This window comes from Dasypus novemcinctus, chromosome 15 (assembly GCF_030445035.2).
Source record: "Dasypus novemcinctus isolate mDasNov1 chromosome 15, mDasNov1.1.hap2, whole genome shotgun sequence".
Lineage (NCBI taxonomy): Eukaryota > Metazoa > Chordata > Mammalia > Cingulata > Dasypodidae > Dasypus > Dasypus novemcinctus.
Genome location: NC_080687.1, coordinates 101,099,322 through 101,107,817, shown reverse-complemented (window position 1 = coordinate 101,107,817; position 8,496 = coordinate 101,099,322). Strand labels below are relative to the sequence as shown.

Here is an 8,496-nt window from a genome sequence, read left to right as displayed (position 1 = left end):
GAGCTGACCAGCGCAGGTGTGCTGGCCCACACAGGAGTGCTGGCCCGCACAGAGAGCTGGTGCAGCAAGATGACGCAATGAAGAGACACAGAGGAGAGACAATAAGAAAAGCCGCAGACCGGGGAGCTGAGGTGGCACAGGAGATTGAGCACCTCTCTCCCAGTCTGGAAGGTCCCAGGATCAGTGCTCAGTGCTGCCTGAAGAGAAGATAAGCAGGCACAGAAGGACGCACAGCGAACAGACACAGAGAGCAGACAATGGCAAGGGTGGGAGTGGGGGAGAAAAAATAAATAAGTAAATCTTTAAAAAAAAAAAGCACGTACAACATACCTGAGACCCATGACCCTTTTAATCATGATGCTTAATGGTTCTCTTCCACAACGTATCTGCACCCTTTGTTGTTGGTTATACCCTCATTCCTGTAGAATGTTTGTGCATTCAAGAAATTTCGGGAAGGGTCAAAGTCCTAAATTGGCAGAGTAGAGACTCTTCTATTCCTAAGTGGGAGAATAGAAATTACAAAATGGAAAAAAGATTTCCACCAACTTAACTGGAGGACAATGTGAAAGCTTCTGGACGGGGAGGCTGCTGGGGGGCCTCAGGCCAGCGGATTGGCTCAGAGCAAGTCGGCGTGGCAGGGCAGTACAGGCTTTCAGGCAGACAGGGGCTTTCAACCCCAAAGAGGGTCCTCCTTTAGAAACATGCCTCCGAGCTCCCGGAGGCCTTCACGCGCCTTTAAAACGTCCAACAATTGAAAGCTCTCTGGGGGGGAGTGGGTGTGGCTCAAGCAGTTGAGCACCTGCTTCCAACTTGGGAGGTCGCGGGTTCAGTTCCCCGTGCCTCCTAAAAGCAAAAACAAACAGCAAACGAAAAAACCAACTCATGGAAACTGGTGCGGCTCAGGGGTTGAGCGCTGGCTTCCCGCATAGGAGGCCCTAGTTTCAATGCCTGGCTCCTGGTACCTGAAAAAAAAAGTTCTCCGGTTACTGAAGTAGTAAGGTCTGAGGCCAGAAGAAGGAGAATATGGCAGAGAGACAGGCTGTCTTTGGTGTGGTCCCTGAAGACTGCGCACGGGAGAGAGAAGCAGTACGTCCTTAGTGGACCACCACCACTTATCAGGGTGACTCTACTCCTCAGGAGATCTACTGTCATAAAAGCTGTCTTTTTAAAAAATACCAAATATTTGGTTAAAAAAACAAGATGAAGGGGGGGGGACAACTAGTATACCTCTCAAGTCTACTCCAGCTCTAACTCCTCTAGTAACCACTTTGTCAAAGAATATAATGTGGGAAACAAATTTGGCTCAATGGATAGAGCATCCGCCTACCACATGGGAGGTCCAGGGTTCAAACCCTGGGCCTCCTGACCCGTGTGGAGCTGGCCCATGCGCAGTGCTGATGCGCGCAAGGAGTGCCCTGCCATGCAGCGGCGTCCCTACTTAGGGGAGCCCCACATGCAAGGAGTGCGCCCCGTAAGGAGAGCCGCCCAGCATGAAGGAAAGTGCAGCCTGCCCAGGAATGGTGCCGCACACACAGAGAGCTGACGCAGCAAGATGACGCAACAAAACGAGACACAGATTCCCAGTGCTGCTAACAAGAATGGAAGTGAACACAGAAGAACACACAGCGAATGGACACAGAGAGCAGACAACGGGGGGGGGGGGGGGGGGGGAGGGGAGAGAAATAAATTAAAAAAAAAAAATCTTAAAAAAAAAAACCAAAACAACAACAACAAAAAAGAATACAGTCAGGGAGAGAAGTTTCAAACCCATACTGACTGGCACAGGTTTCTGCAGTCCTCATCGATTGAGAATGTTAAAAATAAAAGGCAGAAATAAAACCAGTTTTGGAATATCATAGAGAAAATCTACGTAGTGCATATGGTAACCAATTTCAATCTATTTAATTTTTTTACTTTTTTTTTTTTGAGGTGCCAGGGGCTGGGAATTGAACCCAGGACCTCATATGTGGGAAGCCAGCACTCAACCACTGAGCCACATCAGCTTCCCTGAGCTGGTTTTTTTTTTTTTGTTTTGGTTGTTGTTGTTGCTGTTTTTCAGGAGGCACCGGGAACTGAACCTGGGACCTTCGTGTAGGAGGCAGGAGCTCAACTGCTCGAGCCACATCCACGCCCTCAAGCTATCTTTGTTTTTTGTTTTTTTCCCAAAGATTTATTTATTTATTTCTCTCCCCTTCCCCTCCCACCCCAGTTGTCTGTTTTCTGTGTCTATTTGCTGTGTCTTCTTTGTCCGCTTCTGTTGTTGTCAGCAGCACAGGAATCTGTGTTTCTTTTTGTTGTGTCATCTTGCTGTGTCAGCTCTCCGTGTGTGCGGTGCCATTCCTGGGCAGGCTGCACTTTCTTTCGTGCTGGGTGGCTCTCCTTACCGGGCGCACTCCTTGCGCATGGGGCTCCCCTACGCGAGGGACACCCCTGCGTGGCAGGGCACTCTTTGCACGCATCAGCACTGCGCATGGCCAGCTCCACGTGGGTCAAGGAGGCCCGGGGTTTGAACCGTGGACCTCCCATGTGGTAGACGGACGCCCTAACCACTGAGCCAAGTCCGCCACCTCAAGCTATCTTTTGAGTCTAGAGAATTTCTCAAATGCCAGTCAGGCAAAGGGTCAAGTTCACCAGAGAATGACTTGCACAGCACTAAGTCAGTGGTCATCCCAAAGGCTTTGGGGATCGGACAGGTTGTGCCTTGTCCACTATGGTGGTCCCTGAAGTCCAAGCCTCCAGTTCTTGTTTTCCATCAGAAGCCATCAGAGAGCCTCAGGAGCAGAGCTGAGGGCTGTGGCCACATGCCGCTGCCTCGTTAGGAAAGGCTGATGACCCTGGGTCGAGCCACGAAGGGCACTCAGCCACGGGAGCGCTGACTGGGGCGGTGTGCAGTGCTTGCGGCCAAAGGGAAGAGGGTGAATCGAGATCACAACGTGGAGCCAGGGCGGGCCCTTCTCAGGGACAGCGTAGTTTTAGCCTGTCTTTTCACACCAGAGCCTCACTTCCTGTCAGACAATTCAGACTTTCCTCTCCTCTGTGCTGCATTCGTTTGGCTGCCCTAACACACACAGAAAAGTTGAAGTTCAAGGTCAGAATGGCAGTTTTGCCGTGGCTGGGAGCCAGGCGCCTGCTATCTCACTGCTTTGCCACGCTAGGGAGTGGAACTTGTCACCAAGCTGCCTTATCAAGCCAGTGCCAGGGGCCCTTGAATTGCTTTTGAGGAAGTAACAATACCAACTGCAAACAGCTACAGTGGGCCAATCGCGGAGGAGCGCATCTAACACACCTCATTTTATTTCTGTCTTCCCAACAGAACTGGGGCTCAGAAGGGAGAATTAGCCAAGCTGACCCACGGTGGACGCCTGGGCTCCCCCGTAAGTGCCGGCCACGGGGATACAGCAGTAAGCAGGTTGTGGGTGCCCTTGTATTCCTACAGAGCAGCGCTGCGCCAGTACCAGTGTAGAATCTTGCAAATACCTTGCGACAAATGGGTACTTGGGTGACCAGCTTAACAGCTCCCCGTGAGGCTGGTGGGAGAGCCGCCCTCCCTGCTGCCCTCTGCGCGTACTCAGCCGCAAAATGCAGGCGAGGGGTGGAGGGCGTGCTCGTCTCCTCTGAAGGCGCGCTGCAAGCTTGCACGTACTTCCCAGCTCTCAGCCCAAGGCCAGAGCTCAAGGCCACGGGCGCTCCCGGGCGGAAAGGAGGCCGGGCGATGCCACCAATGCCGAGGGGCCCAGCGCCCAGCTCCTAGTCAAGGGTTCTTTTACTGAAGGAAGGAGGGTGGAACCAGTTCCCGGGCACTCGTGGTCACCCTGGCCGCATGCTCTAAGGTACAGAAGAATTCCTGCTCCTGGACATTTGGCACTCTTCGAGCTACCCAGGCGGTCAGAGCCCGTCCGTTATCGGTCGCCCGGCTTCTCAGGCTACCTCCTGCCCTGGCTTCTCTAATTTAAAGAACGCTTCCAGGATGAGGGCCCCCAACTATGTATTCAGCCGAATCAACCCCGGGGACCCCTGGAGACAGGGGTCTTTTTAAGGGAAACTATTTCAATGATGACAGTTACAGAGGGGAACTCCTGTAATCTGGGGTAGATGTGAAGAGACTGGCTAAGTGTCTGTAACTTGGGCGACCCCGGCAGGGCTGGCGAGCTCCTGAGGGTGGGTTTACGGCCCTGTCCGGGGAGGCAGGCGGTCGCAGACGGTAGAGGAGGCTGCTCAAGCGGCTGCACCAGCGCCGGCGCTGAGGTTTTAGGAGCAGCTGGGTCTCCGGGCTTTGGGACTCTGCCCCGGGTCTTCATCGCAGAGAAGCAGGCCTGGGAGGCCTCGGAGGGGTCCGTGGCCCTGCTGAGCCCCGGAGCAAAGCCTCCCTGAGTCTGAGAAAACATTCACCGGGAGCTCTCGCGGGGCCCCGCAGCAGGGCAGGGCGAGGGGCGGGGACTCCTGATGAGCCGCAGCCTGCTGTCCAGGCGTGGCAGCAAAAATCCTCAAGCTGGAAGCCGCTGCCGAAAGAGCCAGCACCTTCCTTTCAAGACAGGACCTCCAGCATTCCACAGCCCCAGGGGAGGGACGTTCAGGGCTGGAGCCAGAGCTTAGTTCTAGAGATGGGAGTTGCCTGGTAGGTAAACCTAGGCCCTGAAACTACCGGGAAAGGGTTCTACACTGCAAACCAGGCTGCCACGGCAGCGTGTGCTATCTCCAGGCTGTCGCTCCCTTGGAGAGGGCGGAGGTACGGCTCATCAGTGCTGACACCGTATTGACCAGGAAAGGGCTTGAGAGGCCTCCAGGACGAAAGTGCTCCACGGGCTGACTTAGTGGCGGTCACATGGGAACGCAACCAAGTAGAAAATCCATCACGCCTACTCCAAGGAGCTTTGTGCCTTTTTATCCCAATTTAAAACAATATATAAACGTCACCTGGCAAAATATGTATTTTGGCACCATGATTATTAGCCCTTCCAGTCTCAACCTGAAGCTTTTGGGAATGACGATGTGTCTTACTTTGCTACAACTGCCCTGACAAAGTACCACCGACTGGATGGCATGAAGCAGCAGCAGCTGATGGTCACGGCTCTGGAAGCCAGACATCCAGAAGCAAGCTGGTCTCCCGGGGAGTCTGTTTCATGTCTCTTCTAGCTTCTGAAAGTTTGCTGGCAGTCCTGGGCATTCTCCCCCATCTCTGTCTCTAAATTTCTTCTTCTTTTTGTTTTTAAAAAACGATGTATTTTTAAAATTTATTTCCCCCTCGTTGTTTGCACTCGCCACCCGCTCCCTGAGTCCATTCACTGTGTGCTCGTCTTCTTTTTAGGAAGCACCGGTGGCTGAACCCAGGACTTGCCCTGTGGAAGGGAGGTGCCCACTGGCTTGGGCCACCTCTGCTCCCCTCTTCTCGGGACTCGAGTCACAGTAGATCAAGACCCAGCACAATGGCATTTTAACTGGCTGAGGTCCATTGGTTTCCAATTACGTTGAATTCTGAGGTAGTGGGGAGGAACACTTCAACATATCTTTCTGGGGGACACAGCTGAATCTGTCACAGCATGTTACCCTGCCCAGGGCTTGGTTCTGAGATAAAGTAGATTGAATGGTCTGAACTATTCGAAGGTTAGGACCGAGAGTCTGATCAAACCCCAGGCATAGGCAAAGACATACGGCGAAATATGGAAGCCCAAGCAGGACATTCTTATGAATTCAGATAGTACAGCCATAGCCAAGCTATAAGTCCTAGACGAAAAACACCAATCGGAATATGAGTTCTTTTACCCTAAATCTAAACAGAGAAATTGGGGATCCAGCAACAAATATTGGGGTCACAATTTTTTAAAAAATATTATCTGTCTAGAACATATATTCTTCACATTTAGAAATCTACCTGTGATTCAAGCTAATGAATGGTGAAAGATAGTCCAAATCCTGTTGTTAGCATTAGATAAGAATAATTTGTACAGATTTATATATCTATAGGCGCTAATCTGAACTAGGGGTTGAGAGTTGCACAGTCAAGCTTGGGACTTTCGCGTCCATAGGTGTTGACCGTGGTGCCACTGCAAGGCTGCCATGTAGGCTGAGAATGGAATTAATAAAGAGGGAATGGAGACAAGGTGTAGATGCCCGTGAATCTTGAGTTTTGATCAAGCTGTTCCTGAAACTAAATTAACCTGGGCTATGCATTTGAGATCATTCCCTTATTTGCTTAAGCCATTTTAAGTTGGAATTTCCTTGACTTGCAACTAAAAGATTCCCATGTTGTATAGCCAATCGTTTTGCAAACAATTTTTATTAGAATATTAGAATATTGCCACACATTTTGGAGTAACAAAGCTTGGTTTAATGAGCTAAAAATACAGAATATATGTATTTCTTTAAATGAAAGATATATTTCACTGATTTTTGTCTTCTATCATAGTAGCATAGAACTAATGCTGACTTTAAATAGTATTCATGTTACATTCTCTTTTTTAAATGTAGCTGACATAATTACTTAGGTACGTTAGACCTGAAAGGAACTTTAGTCCAAACATCTTATTTTATAGATGAGGGAACAAAGGTTCAGAGTGAATAAGTAAATTTCCCAAGGTCATAGAAACAGTCCTAGAACCTAGGAGGTTCCTGGACATCTAGTTGAGACCCTTTCCAGGACTTCGCCATAGTAGGACATGAGCTGATTTACGTTGTATCTAAGTCAGTGTCACAACATGATACTTGTTATTGAACATAATTTAAATTAAACAGCAAATTGTCATTGCCAGTTTGATGTGTCAACTCGGCCAGGCCACAGTCTCCAGTTATTCAGTCAAGCACTAATCTAGGCATGCCCTGAAGGTACTTTGCAGATGTGATTAAAATGCATAATCCATTGACTTTAAGTGACGATTAACCTGGATAATCTGGGTGGGCCTGATTCAAGCAGTTAAAAGGCCCTAAGAGCAGAAGCCAGGTTTCCCTAAAAAAGAAGCAGTTCTCCCCGTGGACAGTAGCTTCACCTTGCGGCCGAGGGTCCCAGCCTGCCCGTCCTGCTAGGCGCCCCGCGGAGTCCGACGAACCCAGCCAGCAACCACAGAGACCGATGCCTTGTAACAAACCTCTTCAGAGCCCACGGGCTCCCTTTCTCTGATGGATCCTTGACTGATACACAAGTAAGGTCACTTCAGTGACTTTTTAAAGGCTAAATCACCAGGTAACATTTTAAAAATATTGTGTGAAAAGTCATAATAAATTTAAATTGTTTTAATGAATCGAAAGACATTATTCAACTATACCTTACCCTGAGTAATAATTAACACAGAAATCTACTGCATTCACCTCGATACCCTGATTTGTATGGCCCTTTTCAAAATAATGAATTTCAAACACTAACCTTGTAACTCAGTGGTTTTGAAGGGAAAGACATCATACCTTTAAAAAAGATAAGTTTCTTGAAATCTAGTCACTAGCTTGCATCGCTACTGTCATTTACCTTGGGGTGGATTGATAATTTTCTTTGAAACTTTCCATCCCACAAAAAATTCACTTTATGTATAGAAGATCTATTCTCACTTGCTTTAGTTTTACTTTAATCATAAAATATGACCTTATTGCTACAGTAAGCAATAATGAATCTTTCATGCATTGCTTTTTCTTTAACTGGCACTTTTAATTCTGTTTTAATAGAATCTGATTTCATGCTCCATTCCATCGCCCAAGGATATTCTGAAGTAGGTTAAAGGTTTAATTAAGCAATAAATTTCAATAGACTGATAGCCTTGATGTATACTTCTATTTATTAAATTGTGAACGAATGACTTCTTTGCAGATCACCTGATTTCTGAAGGCCTTCGCTTTTCCACCCAATTAGGAATGCAGTCTATACAAGTCTCGGTTATCCATACGAGAAATCCAAAATGGCAGCGCTTCCAGAAATCACTGACCTGTGACTGCGTTTGACTTCCTGCCCTGGCATCGCAGCCTGCTCAGCTGTGGCGGTGGGACCACCCGCACGTGAATGCCCCGGGTCTCATGCCCAGACTCTTTTGGTTGTGGAGGCGAGGAGGGGGCTCTGGCGTCTGTGCACGTGTGCAGCCAGGGCAGAAGCCCCTGGGGGAGGCGTTGGGCGAGCAGTGGCTCTCCAGGCTCCGTGGGCTCAGTGTCACAGCATCGCCAGGCTCGTCCTCACTCTGGCTCCAATCGTTGTCATTTTTCTCCTCCTCAACATGGCCCCACTCTGGACCTTGTTTTCCCCCAAGTCGTAAATTCTCGGGATGCCTTGTTTTCCCAGGACATGCTGCTCCTCCTTCACTCCAACCGAGTGTATTGCCTCGTCCACATATTGACCACGGGCTTTCGCCCTTCCCTGTTCTCCAAGCTCGGACCCTGCTGGCGGCCTCACTCGCTTCCTCTCCCACCCTTGCCCAATTCATGGATGTGCTTCACGCTGCCTTGCAACAACACAGCGCTACGCAGGAGGGGCCATAAAGCCGCCTCCTCCGGCGGCTCCCCCGTACGTGAGTGCCCTGAAAAGCA

The 8,496-nt window shown here is 49.5% G+C and overlaps 1 long non-coding RNA gene across 1 annotated transcript; it reads left to right on the top strand.

Moving 5' to 3' along the window:
- The first annotated feature begins 3,307 nt into the window (after positions 1-3,307).
- Positions 3,308-7,879, top strand: LOC101429235 (uncharacterized). The gene is made up of 3 exons (XR_188460.3): positions 3,308-3,374; positions 7,648-7,691; positions 7,790-7,879. It is a non-coding gene; the product is annotated as an uncharacterized lncRNA (long non-coding RNA).
- Positions 7,880-8,496: the final 617 nt, after the last annotated feature.